At 45.5% G+C, this 16,695-nt stretch overlaps 1 protein-coding gene across 1 annotated transcript in view; it reads right to left on the reverse strand.

The window, feature by feature from the left end:
- Window positions 1-859: 859 nt before the first annotated feature.
- The window catches only part of FOXO3 (forkhead box O3), a 118,736-nt gene continuing 102,900 nt past the window's right edge, over window positions 860-16,695 (reverse strand). Inside the window, exon 5 of the mRNA XM_010856694.1 lies at window positions 860-5,662. The gene's annotated coding sequence lies outside the window, so the exon portion shown is untranslated. The remainder of the gene's footprint in view (window positions 5,663-16,695) is intronic.

Genomic DNA, 16,695 nt, shown 5'->3' on the forward strand with positions numbered 1-16,695 from the left:
TTTAGTTGAATTTTTACTTGGCTTGGGGGAACTCTTGAGAACCTAGTGATAGCTGGTTTTGGATTTCCATCTTTAATCTTTTGAGAGACAGGATCAAAACTGGAAAGCAATCTCAAATGAAATATCTTTTAGTTGGCTTTGGTCCTAGAAGATGGTGAGGTTTTTACCTTTACAGGAAATTTAAAAAATGGTAAGGACAGACTTACGGAAGCATGTCTCTCCACCAACACAGAACTTATCCCAAAGGCAAACTTTAAAATCTTTCTTACCTACTTGACCTCAATGGAGTCCATCAAGTTGCTTAGGACTTTGAACCCAAAAGCTGAATGATTTTTATGACGTTTATTAATAGGAAAAACCACAACATGGGCTACTGAGAATAGTTTTACAGCAGGGTGGAGTTCCCCTGAACATAGCCCCGAGGAAACATTTATGCTATGGCCACCAGCAGCCTAAACGCTGTTTGCTGTGTAGGAGGCCACAGTGATGACCCACGACCAGTGTTCATCTGCTGGACTCCTGAGAGCATGACCCCCGTAGGGTCAAAACCTCTGATACCCATGCAGGGTGCAGAGTCCAAATCCCACTACCTGCACAGAAGCTCCCCCAGGGTGAACTGACTCGGCAGGCTGAAAGTGGCTCTCCACGACCATGCACAATGCCATGAATCTGCTTTATCAAAGTGTCTGGTCGCCTATGGAGGTCAAAGTGGGTCAGAGAAAAAGTCCACAGGATTCATTTAGTTTAGAGATCTCAGGACAGTCTCTTTGCTCTGTGCCTCTCCCACAGGGAGACCTTGAGATAAATCCAGCTATTTCACTTCTCAGGTTAAAGAGACGGCGAGGGAGAACAAACAATCTCTTGGAGTAAGGTAGAGTGTCATTGATGCTTTATTTACATGCGTCACCATTGCTTTTACAAACTAGATTACGGTTTTAAATGGAATACACAAGGCAATATCTACAAACACCAAGGAAAGTTAAGTACTGCATCTCTATTTCACTTGGAAAGGAGAAGATTCCCAAATCAAACTGGTTTTGATTCTTGAGACAAAAGGTGGTAGAGATATTTCATGGTAACATATGGACAGACAAAATCCTCAGTAAGAATGCAATATGATAGTGTTCGCTTTGAAAGAAAGGATGAGGTGCTTCAAACCAAAGGATCAACTGCATGACTCTTAGGTGTTTGAATACAGCCATGCACCACACTGAGTTCTAGTTTGTATGGGGTATGAGCAAGAAATTGAAACAGATAAGACAGTTTTACAGATACTGTATACAGATTTTTTTTCCATTCATGCAACTTTTTTCTTAAAAAAAAAAAATGTTAAACATGTGAAGCCAAAACATACATTTTTCTTTATTATCAACTTTTTTTTTTTCTGGTCCTCCTTCACATCTGTTTACATTTCCTGTGTACATAATGTGCTAGGACAAGTATATTGAGAGAAGATTGATTGCCAGGCAATGAGATAATTTTAGAGAAATAAGTGACCAGACACACAGCTTTTTTTTTTTTTTTTAAAGCAGCCGCACAAGTATTTCTGGAGTGTGGCAGAGGCCTCGGAACCAATCATTCATCAAAGTAAAATACATACAAATAAAACTAAACAAAAGGAAAATATTTTTATTCATTCAAACTGCATAAAATGTTACCCACTAAAGATCTAGGTCAAATATAATACACAGTCACCCCCGGTATCCGTGGGGGACTGGTTGCAGGACTCCATCCCCCCGCCTACATCCGCGAATGCCCAAGTCCCTTATATAAAAAGGCAGTACAACTGGCCCTCCGGACCCGCGGCTGGCTGACTCTGAGGATGTGGAGCCCGCGTGTACTCGGGGCCAGCTGCACTCTTCTCAGTCCCTGGGCTCTGACAGACGGGATTTCACAAGGACTGCTCTCTCCCCTTGCTGCACCCTGCCACCCCTGGTCTCCAGGAGAGGCTGGCTGTTTGTACCTCTTTGCCAGCGACTGAATTTCTACAAAAAATTTTTGCTTTTCTTAATTTAAAAAAATACGTTATACATAATCAACGGTTCCCAAATACACCAAGAGGAAATCACAGTTCGGACCTGTCAGGATTTTGTTTCTGCTTTGAGAGAGAAAAGGTAACTTATTTTCCTTCACCAGCCCTTGGCATCAGCACAAAAAAACATGGGCTTTCCAAGAGATTCTAATATTCCTTATTCTTTAAGTTGGGGTTCATGAGATAGACTCCCTTCCATCTTTAACAGGTTCAGAAGCTGCCTGAAATGACACCCTGAGACTGGGCATACCTGTCCTGAGTAGTGGGCCATGAGGTCTTCTCAGAGTGGGGAAGCGACACACACAGGGCTGAAACCCAACACCAAGCCCTGGCCCCCCCCACAGTCCACCGGTACACGTGTAAACACGCTCCACCTGCTAAGAGCAAAGACGAACTTCTGAAATCTTCAAAGAATGTGTTTCCGCAATAAAGGGAACTGACCTCAGATTCATTCACAGTTAATAGGATACTCTTGAGTCTGGCGGCCTCATGCCAGGACAGGGAAGGCTTGTGATAAAGCTCTTTTCTGACTTTGGTAAAAGGTTTCTGGTTCTGGAACCCTGAAGGTAACAACAGAACCCCAGAGTTCAGGTCATGTTTTCAACATTGTTACTCTTCTTTCTAAATTTCCCATCAAAAAGTGGAAGGCTCCCTAGAGCAGCTTAATGAGAGGCTGAGGGTAGACTCTCAGAGTTTGCATCAGGAAGCAAACATTATGACTGCCAGACCCCCGGAGGCTACTGAGTATTCCACTGAGACGCTCCAGGTCAGAAAACTTCCTGTGAGACTCAAAACTTCACATGGTGGCCACTAGTGGCCCTTCCTGAAAGCAGGGTCTTAACAGAAGATGGCACCTCTACCCTGCCTCGTCTGACTGTGGCAGGACCTGGTTAGTCTAAGGGATCCTGGCCTCCAGGTGAGTGGCCAAGGGTGAGAGCGAGGCTGTGTGATCCTGGACAAGCCTAACTATTCCATTCTTGCCTGACCCTTTCTAGACTGATGCTGGCACCTGACTTTGCCCTGATCTCAGCTGTCCATGATACTCTACATGTAGATGCTGAGTTACTTTTTAAAAAATAAAAAGTAAAGAAAAGATTCAAAGCCCCCCCTCCCTCTCCATTTTCCTGATCTGTTCCATGGCTGTCTTGCTCTCACACCCCATCTCCATCCCTCCCTCAGCTGTTTTCAATTAAATTATAATCTGGTTCTAGGACATTTTATAAGACATTCTGCCTGAAATCTAACAAACATTGGGGCAGGGGGGAGAATAAATGAGATGCCACAGGTCTGAAAGGAATTCAACATTTTAAAGTTGAAACACATTTGAGGGTTGCCTTTCTACTCCCAAAGTAGTTTCCACGGTCTAGAAAACTGCAAAGGCAAATAGCTATTTTGTTAGTTTTCTTGTTTCTCTGAGCTCAGGAGAGAAAGTCTCAGGGCCCTTGTGTTGAAAGCACTTCGGATTCTCTCCTGAATCCGATACCCCCTGGTCCCTCCCGTCCCTGACCAAACTGTGTCTCCACCAAGGGCAGCATCACTTAGGAACCCAGAGAGCAGCCCCCTCTCACGGACAATGGACAGTCCTCATGAACAGCAGACCACCAAAGACTCGAGGAGGGGGCTAGCCTTACTACAGAGGAATATGGTAAGCAAAAGTCTGTCTCACTGAGAAGCAGATTGCGTGAATAGAATACATATTTTCAAAAATTATACATACTTTCAAAATGAAGATTATAAACTTGGAGCAGTTCAGAAAAGGCAATAGGCTACAGGTCTACTATAACCACAAACTGCACAACAATTTACAGATTCAGTAAAAGGCAGGGTGAAATCAACGGGGCCATCACTCAAACATGACAACCTAAGCGAGGCGGGAGAGACAAGTGACAACACCAAATGGAACTTTCATTATGCTAGGAGCTGTTATCACCACCACCGTCACCCCCAGAGGAATCAGGAAGCAAAGATGCGCAAGGGGGCCCCTGGTGGCTGGTGGCGGGTGCAGGTGGTCGGGTGGCATGTCTGAGTTGGTGGGGGAGTCAGCGCCCACTGCATGGTGCAAGTGTCTGCGAGAACTCATGCAGGGAGGTCTGGGCTGAACTACGTACGAGCCTGGATTCCTAACATCCATGCAGAATGTTCCGTTTTTGTAACTGTACATGATACAATATTTATACATTTGTATGCCTAATGCTTTGTATGCAAAAAAAGAGTCTTCATATACCTTTTTGGAGAAGTATGCATATGCTGTGCCAATCAGAGCTTCATTGTCCCAGTTTCATATGTACCAAAGATGTTCCCAACTACTCTGTCTACCAAAGAGGGCAACTAATATAATCACACTTTCTGGGTTAAACAGAAAGCACCTATACAGCACCATAACTTTTTGAAAAGAAAAAAATGAAATCCATACAAGCAGGAAAAGTGGGAGGAGGGAGGTCAAAACGGCCCTATCTTGTACTTCCATTGAGTCACTTGTATAATTACAACCTAAGCTTATTTATATTAAAAAAAAGAATCAGTTTGTATGCTATTGCCTCTCCTTCATACACGTCTACTAGATCAGATTATACAGAGCAAGGCTAAAAGTAATCAAGGGTGTGCATTTAGAAAAAAGAGTGACTCGGGTTTGTACTTTCCACACATTTCTCACTGCAGGCTTAATGTCTACCTGTAAGTTCACTTCTGCAAAGCAAAACAAGACTACGTTTTTTTTTTTTCCTTTTCTTTTCTCCTTAAAACTAAATCCATTAGTGGCTTTTGGCAATGAGTGAAGAGCTGAGCAGATTTCTTCTTGAAGAGATCCTAATTTCTAACCAGCGTATGATCACTGTGACTGCGTGAGCTGAGGATACTGACGGGAGACCGCAGGCCAGACCCATCTGGCAACTGCAGGCCAGGGCCAGGGTACTGTCGCCCGACCGCCCTGACTCAGGACCAGCACTCGGGGGCAGACGCTGGGCACCCTTCAGTTTGCAGATGCAGGGCTCTGTCCTGGGCCGCTGCGCACAGCGAACACTCGTGCCACTGTTGACTTTTTTTTTTTAAGAAAAGAATAGTTTTCTACCAAAGTAGAGAAGACAGAAAAACCTCCTCTAGTTTACGTAATATGTTAGTTTGGGGAGTTCTACAGGCTTGGACGTTTGTGACACCCAAAGCCAGCGCAATAGCTGGTACATTTTCTGTTTGTAAATGTGCCAGGGGAAGGATGGTTAACACTTTAACATAAAAAGACTCCAAGTCAATGCATGTGAGAAACTGAAAGTCAAAGGAAAACGAACACAAAACAACGCTTAACACATCCCATAAACCATCGTGCTATTAAAACACCACAGGATGGCCCGCCGGCTGACGGTGTGCTCTGAACGGGGTGGGCGGTGCTGGCAGGTGCTGTCCTTCGCTGGCAGGTGGCTGTCACCCCGTACAAGGAAGGTTTTGCATACATTATAGAGAGAGTTCTGTGCGAGGGTAAGTGCTTCACCCAGGGGAAGGGGCCGATAACAGTCTCTGCTGGGGTGGGAAACGCGCGGGCTCACAAAGGTGTTAAGCTGTAAACGGTATCACTGTCCACTTGCTGAGAGCAGATTTGGCAAAGGGTTTTCTCGGTAGGTCTTGCGTCAGTTTGAGGGTCTACAGGAGGAGAGAAGAAAACCAGAGATGGTTAAGGACATTCAAACAGCAGCAGCAGGCCCTCTGGGTCACACCTCCTGAGCCTCCCCGGTCTCCTCACCCACTGCTGGGCTGGGGTGCTCCAAGTCAGGCTGTTTTGCTGCACTAGATTCAAAGGTCTGAAAACCTAAGGACAAAGCCTGAAGATTACTTACCTTACTCCTGTGCTTGATAACAAAATGCTCTCAAGTTCAAATGCCTAGAGGACATGGGGCCATTCACCTGGGGAGGTTAACGAAGCCAGGTAAACCTGCTGTGTCTCAGCGGGCCCTTCCAAGTTAGGGAGGGCCAGGCTGCGGATGGGGTTTTACTCCAGATTTTTGGACTGAAGGGCTTCCTGGGACATAGGACTTTCATGCTATAAACCAGAGAAGCTGGTCACCCCAAAGAGACCAGTTATGCTTCTCTAGTTCTCCCCCGCTGGCTCTGTGGACTAAATAACTTGCTTACCACCCTTTCCATTGATAGCCCAACACCAGAGGAGGAAATGGCCACTTTCCACAAATGCTTCATCAGTCTGCACAGATGGCCAGGGGTAATCTTGACTTCCCTCACCAAAAAAACAAGCAATCTCTAAGTAGACTGTCTTGGGAAGTAGACTTTGTCTTGCCTAAGTAGACTTTGCTTTATATATTAAAAATCTACAGAGGAAATAAAATTATATCACACACAAATGGCTCAAAAAAACCTCCCAAAGAATACCCTTTTAACAATGAATAACAACATTACTGTTGGCATTATTATTATGCCTCCAAGAAATCTTCAAATCGTAAGTCCTCTCAAAGCATCTGAATTTACACAAGTCTTATCAGACATCATATGACCACCAAGCCAGGAAAAGTCAAGAGAATTAAAAAATAAACTTATTATACAGACACACACATATATATTTATCCACACACTCAAGAGATGTAGCTAAATGAACTGATGTGACAGGCCTCAAGACCACTTGTTTACGGAGACAGTGTCAGCTGTCATGGTTTAAAAAAAAAAAAAGGCTCTAGGCCAAGAAATGGATAGAAAGGTGCGAGGGAAGTAACATGAACTCTGGATCGTCTCACCAGATAAGGTGAACAAGTAATGAAAAATGCATCAATAAGCTCCCCCCTCTCTTACTCATACACATACGTTATTTACATCTGCTTCTCTCTCTTGACTGGACTGCTTGGCAATCTTCCTTTTCACTACCCCTCAGAAAGACAGCAGGGCTTAGTATTTGTGACATTACACACCCACAGTCATAGCTACCCTTGCTACAGCTCCAAAAAGAAGAGCTTGGGTTGTTTATGAGAGGCAGAGATGATAAAGCAGGAAAAGGCCCCTTCTTTCCACCCCTTCCCCAAGTATTGTTTCCCTGGCTGATGGCTTTTTTGGAGGTATTCTCTGCTCTGTAAGGATACTAGATAATATTATCCTGGACTATAAAATAACAGCTTGCTGACTTCAAAGGGAGGAAAGGTCTGACGGGTATCAGCACCCGTGAGACATTTAGCCTGCTGGAACCGGTGCTGTTCTAGTGGCTCCACCTGGGACCCCTGAGGCCCGAACAGACAGGGTGCGGATATGGTTCTTTAAGGGGATTTCATTCTTCCCTTCACAATAACACTTAACAAACCACCATCTAAGATCACTATGCAGTCAGTCATCAGGGGACTCTGGTCCCCAAGTCTGGACCCTGACTTACTGCAAGTGCCAAGAGAGGAGCTGTGAAGTATTTCCTAGCCCAAACCCCATCCCCCCATTCCCTCTGGTGTTAATTACTCAGCCACAGACACCAGTGCATGCTGGGGAGTTGACACACTTCATTCCCCAAGTACAGCGGCAGAGCACGCAACTCGCTCTGATGCTGGCACCGGATCAACACAGGAGGGAAGAAGGCAGGAGGCACCTATAAGCCCGTAACGTGGCATCGTTCAAAGCAAAAGAGGGCATCGACCTGCCCGCTTTCCTTCTTTGCAGAATGGGCCTGGGGCCCCTCGAGGCACTCTGTCCTGACACACCCCTGAGGTCGCAGAGCAAACAGCCTGAGCCTGGAAGTTCAACTGGCAGAGGCCAGGCCCAGGCTGAGAGGCGGCCCTCACAAAGGACAAACTGAGCAGAGAAGCCCCGACTCCACAGGATGGAAAGGCAACTTGTTCCTCTGTGGTAGAAGGCAAACAGTTTGTAAAATACCGTGAACACAGAAAGGAAACGCAATCACCCTTCTAAGAGGAACGCTAGGATCAGTATTCACGAGGAAGACCTTACAATTACAATTCATCACAAGGAAAGCAGCCTCTCTAAGGCCCCCGCCTTAAGATTTTTTAACCTCTCTCTGGTGGCTCGATGTTTACACATGTTTATCTGACACCATCTGGAAAAACGACTGACTGGAAAAATGAAAGGAGCACAGTAAATAACCGGATTTAACGATACTTGGTTTGGACACAAATTCCCTGCGTTTGAATGGTGCTCTCACTAGTCTTACATTCTTTAAAGTGAGATGCTTCAGTTAACTATGAGGTTTATGTGTGTTTGTGGATGGCCTTATGAGTCTAAAACCACATTAGATTAGGCAAAACTTCAGGAAGGAAAAGGAAGCCTACAGCTGAAGGGGATTACAGCCATCACTTTGCAGTTTCTAGGCAGTGGGCCAACTAACAATAAATAGGAAGACGCTGTCCTGTCCCATCCAGGACTTTCATTAACAGGGAGAAAATCTCCGCCCTCTCCCTCCCTGCCCAAGACTAAGTTTGAAATCAGGCTGTTGATGCAAAGAAAATGAAATAGGGAAACCAGATGATGAGGCCCCTTCTAAAAATATCTGTGGATGCTGTCATCTGGTCTCTGGTGAGAGTAAGTCCCTCTATAACCTTGGCATCTGTAGGGAAGACAAGTTTCTAACTAATTGTCACCACTAAATCACATGATGTTCTAAGAAAGGGCCACGCCTCCAAAAAACTGTACACAAAACATAACCCCCATCAACTTTAATCTGGGAATAAAACATAAACTGTTCCTGCTGCTGTCCTCCCACAACTAACTCCACTGTGACAAATCCGGATTTCTCAGCAGTGTTTTTATCTTCCTGGCAGAAAGAAGAACAGGGCCCCAATTCCAAATATGACAGGGAAGGAAAAAGAACCACAGGGACAAAACTCTCCCATCTGCAAATCCACGCAGGTTAGCCACGCTTTCCTGGCCAAAATTAAAAGATGCTTGGCGGAAAGTCTGCCTGAAACACAAAATTATAGTGAAATATCACTTTCTTTACTCTTTAAACATAAAGATAATTTAAGCCAAACTTGCAACCCCTGAGGCGAGTGAGGGACTACATGTAGAACATTTAGGATGGAAAAGAAATGAATCCATGTTTGCTCAATGACAGGGAAACTTCAGGTGGATTTCAGCGAACAGGTGTGGGTTTCAGAGAATGAATGCTTCTATGCTATGCTATGCTAAGTCACTTCAGTCGTGTCCGACTCTGTGTGACCCCATAGACGGCAGCCACCAGGCTCCCCCGTCCCTGGGATTCTCCAGGCAAGAACACTGGAGTGGGTTGCCATTTCCTTCTCCAATGCATGAAAGTGAAAAGTGAAAGCGAAGTTGCTCAGTCATGTCCGACTCTTAGCGACCCCATGGACTGCAGCCTTCCAGGCTCCTCCATCCATGGGATTTTCCAGGCAAGAGTACTGGAGTGGGGTGCCATTGCCTTCTCCGATGAATGCTTCTATCTGAGAGCAAAGAAACGCCTGCTGGCCACCATCTCTGCTTCCCCCCAAGGAGGGTCTGAGGGACACCCAATCTATCACAGGCCACAACCATATGACAGCATCCAAGGCTTCTGATGGTATCACCCCAGGAGAAACAGCAGGGCTTGGTAAGGTGGCCATGTCCGATGTTGGAGAGTAGAAATGTCAGCAAGTCCTGTGGAGCTCATCTTTAAGGCCCAACTACGAAGCAGCTCAAGAAAACACCTAATGGTGTTGAAGCATAGCACTCTGGCTTAATTTGGTAATTTCTTAGTCTCTTCTGGGTTGGAAGAGGGCAGCGCATGAAAACCAACGTGGTGTTCAGGGACCACAGAGGCCTGGCTGATTAAAATGCAGCCCTCTGCCTGTGAGGCTGGCTGAAGAGAACCACCCTCCACAGCTGCCTGAGAAGGGGAATTATAGGAGGTGCAGCGCTATAAAAACCGTTTGGCAAATGCTATCAACTTGCCATTTTAGACACTGAATAGTTTATGAGGGAAAAGAAAACAGGTATGGAAATTCTGGCCAAATCTATACTCAGTTGAGGAGCCTCCCTAAAGGAAAATCGGGTTTCCAGAAAGGGCAGCCCATATAATACTCCAAAGCTGTGGCTGGCAGAGACCTAGGGGGTTTGGCTCTGCTGACCTCATTCCAGCTTTGCCACCTGATCCGGTGCGCCAGGGTCAGTGCCTTGCCTGGCCTGCTCTCCCGATCCAAACATCCAGACAGATCCTCCAGCCCCACCCGCCCCAGGCTGTCCTCTGCTTAACTCCTAAGCCACACCTGGCACCGCATCATATAGTGCCCGGAATGGTTACTTTTTCACACATATTGAATTCCCAGTATACTGAGAGCAGAGCAAAGCCTTCAAATCAAACCACTTACGGACCATCTCATTATCTCAAGAGCACTGTCTTAGACGTGGTATTCACCCACGAGAAGTGTACATTCCAGCAGGGACACATTTTCTTGATGTCCCAAGCAGCCTGCAAAGCTGAAACAGAGGAGAGGCGCACAATAATTGCTGGCTGAATAAGTGAACGAACGTCCTCCTGAAACAGCCCTCTCTTCCCTCTGCCAGTTGAAACACTTACCGCTCTTTTAAGCCTTACAGCTTCCATGAAGCATTTCAAACCTACACCTGCTAAAAGTAAATCTCTGCTGAATCCAAGCAGAACCTACTGCTTGTGGACAAGACCTAGAACCTTAGATTAAGTTTCTAAAACTCACATTTCTTGCAAGATGAAACTTCCCAAGGATCAATACAAGGCGCAGTTTTAACATCCAAATAATTTAATTTTTATAATAGTAAAATTTTAAATAGTAAGCATTTAATAAAGAATTTACCTTCTCCCATCCTACTACACCCACTCTTAAGTCCAGCTCCCTGAATTAAGAGTCATGCTACTCTAGCTCTCAAATTGCTGTCACAGCTAAAGAGATTCACCATTTAGAAACAAAAGGGAACTGTAGTCCAGGAGGAAATCTTAGACCCATAAACCATGACCTGAACATCACACTGTTTATGTTTGCTGGGCAAAGAGGAGTCACCCATCCTGTGTGACTCCTCACCGCATTCACTGGCCAGAGGGGTGGGGGGACAAGCGGCGGCATGCAGCTATCCTGCTGGGCTGGGATGCCGCACCTCCCTTGGGGCTGGAGGCAAGAGTAGCTGCGATGCTCCAGCCCAGCTAAGGTTTCAGCCACAGAGCACCGAACAGTAGGGTCTCCAAAGGCTTCTTTCCCTGCTTTAGCTATGCAGGATTTTGCAGACAATCTAAAATTTTCCAAAAGTGACTCTGAAACTGACCAAACAAAATCAGCTATTTTAGTTTCACAAATAGTCCAAACCCCTCATTCACCTATAAGACATGACAAGGACATGCAGGTAACACAGATGGTGGCCAAGAAGCAGCACCCACGTCAGTTCAGCAGAGGAAGGAAGTGAAGGAGGAACCCAAAGGAGGGTCTCCAGGGTGGCTCCAAGATGGACAAGAGGCAAAGGCCCATCCGTCCTGAGGGCGCCAGTCTGGTGGGAGGACAGATCCAGGAGTCAGGTGGATCCACAAAGTGGGCGGCCTGGGTGGTCCTCCTCTCCCCTGACCAGCACTGCAGTGGTACGTGCCGGGAGCTGCCCACCTTGGTGCCCCACCCCAAATAGCAGGACAGCCTGAGATGACCAGGGCCAGTGGGAGTGCATTCTGGCCACAGGGCCACCACCACTAGTGGACACCTCCTAACAGATCTGTCAGTCACACCATGTTTTCTGATTACAGGGCTCCACTGCTTCCCAATCATTACTGAACATACAATTGACTAATGGAAGTTACAATTAATTACAGTGGCATGTACACAAGTAGAGGCCCAGTGGAAATTCAAAGTTCAACCTCAGAACTTCTGGCCTCTTCGTGGTCATTAATTTCCATTAAGGAGTCAAACTGAACACTCTACACAGACATGAATACTTAAAAAATGTCACAGTCCAGGCTAGTTTCATCAGAGAGAAAGAGAGGAGAGACGAAAGGGGAGCGGAAAAGAGGGGAGAGGAAAAGAGGGAAGGGGAGGGAAGGAGATGGACACAGAGAGAGAACAGACTGTGGATCAAACCAGGACTTTGCAGTTCAAAGTTTTACCCTTAGAAACACTGGAATTATGCTCTGAGGGCTTCATGACTAAGTATTTCTCATCCTTTAATAAATGAGTATCATAGATTTTAGCAAGAAAAGAGGTTGTTTAAAAAAATCAGAAATCTAGAATTAGAGTAGGGTTCACATTTGTTACTGGGAAGAGAACAAAACACCTGCAGCCTCATGGCAGCAGCCCTCCCAGCGGAGTGCTTCGGCTCTGGGCTTGGTCCTGCTTCTCTGGGAAGAAAGCTCCTGGAGGAGAACAGCCCGATTTCTCTGGGTTTTCACTGACCTTAGATTTGGGAGATCTTAATGACACATCTGACCATATTTCCTGAACCCCAAAATGGGTCACGTTAGCCAGAATGGGGGTAAATCCCTAGCTCTTGGGAAGGTGGGGTCCACGGCCAGGCCCCTGACAGCATCATGCCGTTTATTGTGTGGTGATCTTTCTGCTTCCAAGAAGTCCTAGGAGAGCTGGACCAGCTCTTCATTTCTCTATGTGGCTGAGGTGGCCCGGCATGGAGGGGGAAGGTCAGATTTCCAGGCTCCCACCTGACAGGAAGGGGCTCCACTCCGAGGAAGCGGGGAATGGGAGGGTGAGGCTCTCCCTCAGCACAGAGTAGGTATGACAGGCCCCCTAAGGAAAGAAAGCAGAAGCCAGACAGCTAGGATTTCTCAGTCCTTTAAAGATGCTAATGGAACACTTTGGGTACCATGTACAAAACTTCCCTAATCTACCTATGGCAGGAGGTCCTTCCTAGTGAAAAAAATAGCCTTTGTCAGGGACCCCTAAATTGGCAAGTAGGACTTCTAGGGGACATCAAAGGTTTCATACAACAGCAAATTGCTGTACCTTTTTAATGAAAAGAAACCTGATCGATTCTATTTTACCGAGGAAAGTAACTGCTCTTTGTGCCAACAGTGTTAAGACTGGCTTGGGAGTTTCCTTAATTTTGCATTAACCTCTGGAGCCATTTTAAGTAACAATAAACATCAAGGAACTTTTAAAAATGTTGCCAAAGGATATTAGGTCATCTCACAGGTAGTCCTTTCAAGAGCGTCTGTGGAGTAGGTTTCCACTTTAGCCCCATTTCACAGACAAGCAAACAGAGAAATGGAGTGACTTGACTCAGTGACACATAGCCATGAAAATGACAGCCTTCTGCTACAGATTCATAGGTTCTCTGTTGTACCACACAGACATTATTTAACATGGGATGGGCTGCAGGGAAGGCTTTTTAAATCTGCAGGTCTCTTCAGAGCAGAGCCCTAGGGACAGTGAGCTTGGAGCGAGTGGCTGGCTCACATCCAACTGTGATGATGAACCAATTCTAGAAAACAAACATAAAAGCAAGTATCCTGCAGAGCTTTCAACAGGAACCAGGATCTGGATTTAGTCTGAACTCTGCCCGATCAGCATGGAGCCTATGTTTTTATCCCCCAGCCAAAGACAGGTGAAATAGACCATATGATAACAGAACAGGACATCTGAAAGCAGGACTGTCCCAGAAAACCAAACATGCAAGGTTGCGACTGCCCAACGGGGCCTTCGCTCCAGTCTCGCATGAAAAGCAGTCTTCCTCCATGACAATGGTCACCGACACCACTGCCCCACATCCCCAGCCAGGGACGTGCCTTGAGGGGAGACCCTACTTCCCCTTCCCCTCTCCACAGTGCCTGGAGTACTGCAGGTACTCTATGAATGAATCCTGTCTAATGAACAGACTGGAGCACCTCCACCAACATGTAGCCTACCCTTTCGCCAGGCAGATAGCTCATTCAAGAGCAGAACCCACTCTGGCTGAGAAAAGCTTGGTATGTGACAGGGTCGAAAAAAAAGCTCCAGTAAGAATCAAGAGGGAAAAAAAGCTAAGAAACAACTATGGCTGATTCATGTTGATGTTTGACAGAAAACAACAAAATTCTGTAAAGCAATTATCCTTCAATTAAAAAATAAATACATTAAAAAAAAAAAAAAAGGGCAAAGAATCCCCAGCTCTCAGGTGGTTGCTGACCTCTTTCAGGATTTCTTTAGGGGTTTCCTTAGGACGCTGGTCCTATGGTTTCTAGAATAAGGATTTAATTAAAGACGTCGAAAAAACCCGGAGAAGGCAATGGCACCCCACTCCAGTACTCTTGCCTGGAAAATCCCATCAGTTACTTGAGGAGCCTGGTGGGCTGTAGTTCATGGGGTCGCTAAGAGTTGGACATGACTGAGTGACTTCACTTTCACTTTTCACTTTCCTGCATTGGAGAAGGAAATGGCAACCCACTCCAGTGTTCTTGCCTGGAGAATCCCAGGGACGGGGGAGCCTGGTGGGCTGCTGTCTATGGGATCGCACAGAGTAGGACATGACTTAAGTGACTTAGTAGTAGTCGAAAAAACTTAGGAAACGATGAAATCTGATCCTAGAAAGTTTATAACATATATTAAACTTCTAAGGCTCTGAGAAGTCCTACAGGAAACAACCCTATTTCATTTTATTTCACACGGCAGTCCTCAAACATTTGGTCACAGGATCTATTTTCTGCTTAATAACCATGAATATCCTGAGGATCTAGTGTTCTGTGAAACATTTTGAGAAACACCAATCCATGGGACCTCTAAATACCTGCAGTGTCCTGAGTTCACAATACAATGTTTTAATTCATTTTAGTTTTTAAAATTTTAAATTTCAAAACAATATGGAAGATGGAGGAGGCAGTATTTTCAAATCAAATGAACACACCAACAAAACCAGGGTGAAGCGGGTCAAGTCTCTTACAAGGTGGCGAATCTCCATCTTGGAATGAAAATCCAGCGTTAAGACCTGCATCCCCCAAGTCAAGAGGAGAAAGCAGTGTCGGCAAGCATCCTACCAGCCCCGGGCCCAGGTGGACCTCCGACAGGCCAATCTCTCTGGCTACGGCACAGAGGCGGGTCCCAACCGACCGCCCCACCACCCCCATCTCTATACAGAAAGGTACGTCTCTGAGAAGCAGGCCCCTGGGGGAAGACTCCACTCATAGGAAACAATATTTATAAGAAGTTGAATACTGAGCATTATGAACACTCTGAAAAGAAGCACTTAATGGGAACTTAAGAGTGTACAAGAAGTTCCAGGAGTAATTCTGGTGATTTTTACTCCACTTCTTTAGCTTCCGCACAAGCTCTGTGGCCAGAAGACGCCTTCCAAAGGCCATATATACATGCTACTGCTTGAAGGGCCAGGGTCACTCAGGCTCTGTCCCATGCTTAGCAGGCTGGTCAGAGGTGAGCAAAGCTGTGCTGAAAACCCAACAGGCCCAGGAAGAGCAGCCTTAGCGCTGGTGTCACTGCTTTCCAGGGAGAAGGGTATGTGCAAGGAGTATACCAGCCTCTGCACAGAAAACCTCTTTCCAGGGCTCTGACAATTTTCTTTCCCTGTTGTCAACATTAGAAAGATCCAGACAGCCATTCTCTCCATGAATGACAGTTCAGACTTCGGGTGTTATAAAAAAGTAAGAATAAAGATCCTTGCAGAGGCATAATTCTTGAGGCTGGCACACCATAACCAAAGACTAGACAACAGTTCACAAGTGTAAGTAACAGGGCATGTTTTCCATGTAATACACACCACGTGTTGCATTCCCTAATGGGAATATCTATAGCAAGAAAAAATGTCACATAAATAGCCCTGTAATATTGCCTGTATTTGGTTAGAATTAGTCCTACATGAATATTTAAAGATATAATGGAATCGCAGCACTTAAACATTAGTCCAACAAGTATCAAAGACTTGCTCCTTCAGAGAAGTAGCCTAAATTTAAATTCTAAATGACCTCCAACACTGGAGCCTGCTGTTTCTACACTGTTATACCACTGTTTCTTTATAGTTCTATATCACTTACCCTTTACTGGGGCCACTTCATGGACAGAATGTTAGGTTTCAGGTTCAAAATTATACATCCTCTGTACCCTTAACATTCTATGATTCTGCTAAAAAATACAACTAGTGAGCATAAGAAAAAAGACGCAGACTCACACATACAGAGAATTAGTGGTTATCAGTGGGGAGAAGAAAGCAGGTAGGGGCCAGACAGAGGTAGGGGATTTAGAGGTACAAACTACCAGGTATAAAATAAGCTACAAGGACGTTCTGTACAACACGGTGAATACAGTCAGTATTTTATAATAACCATACATGGAGTATAACCTTTAAAAACCATGAATCATTATATTGTACACCTGTTATATAATACTGTACAGCAACTAAACTTCAATTAAAAAAACAATCTTATTGGTTAAACAAACAAAAAACAGCTCTCTGATTCTGTCCTCTTTTGACAGATGAGAAAGCTGCTATTCTAAGAGTCATCTGTGATGTGGCCAGTTGGCAGAGACAGGAAGAGAACTCTCTCTCTCTTCTCCACATGTGCTCTTCCTGGTTAGTATTTTCCAGTCCTTATCATTAAGTCCATTCTGAAGGAGATCAGCCCTGGGATTTCTTTGGAAGGAATGATGCTAAAGCTGAAACTCCAGTACTTTGGCCACCTCATGCGAAGAGTTGACTCATTGGAAAGACTCTGATGCTGGGAGATTGGGGGCAGGAGGAGAAGGGGACGACAGAGGATGAGATGGCTGGATGGCATCACTGACTCGATGGATGTGAGT

The sequence above is a fragment of the Bison bison genome, unplaced genomic scaffold (assembly GCF_000754665.1).
Source record: "Bison bison bison isolate TAMUID 2011002044 unplaced genomic scaffold, Bison_UMD1.0 scf7180017864373, whole genome shotgun sequence".
In the NCBI taxonomy this organism is placed as follows: domain Eukaryota; kingdom Metazoa; phylum Chordata; class Mammalia; order Artiodactyla; family Bovidae; genus Bison; species Bison bison.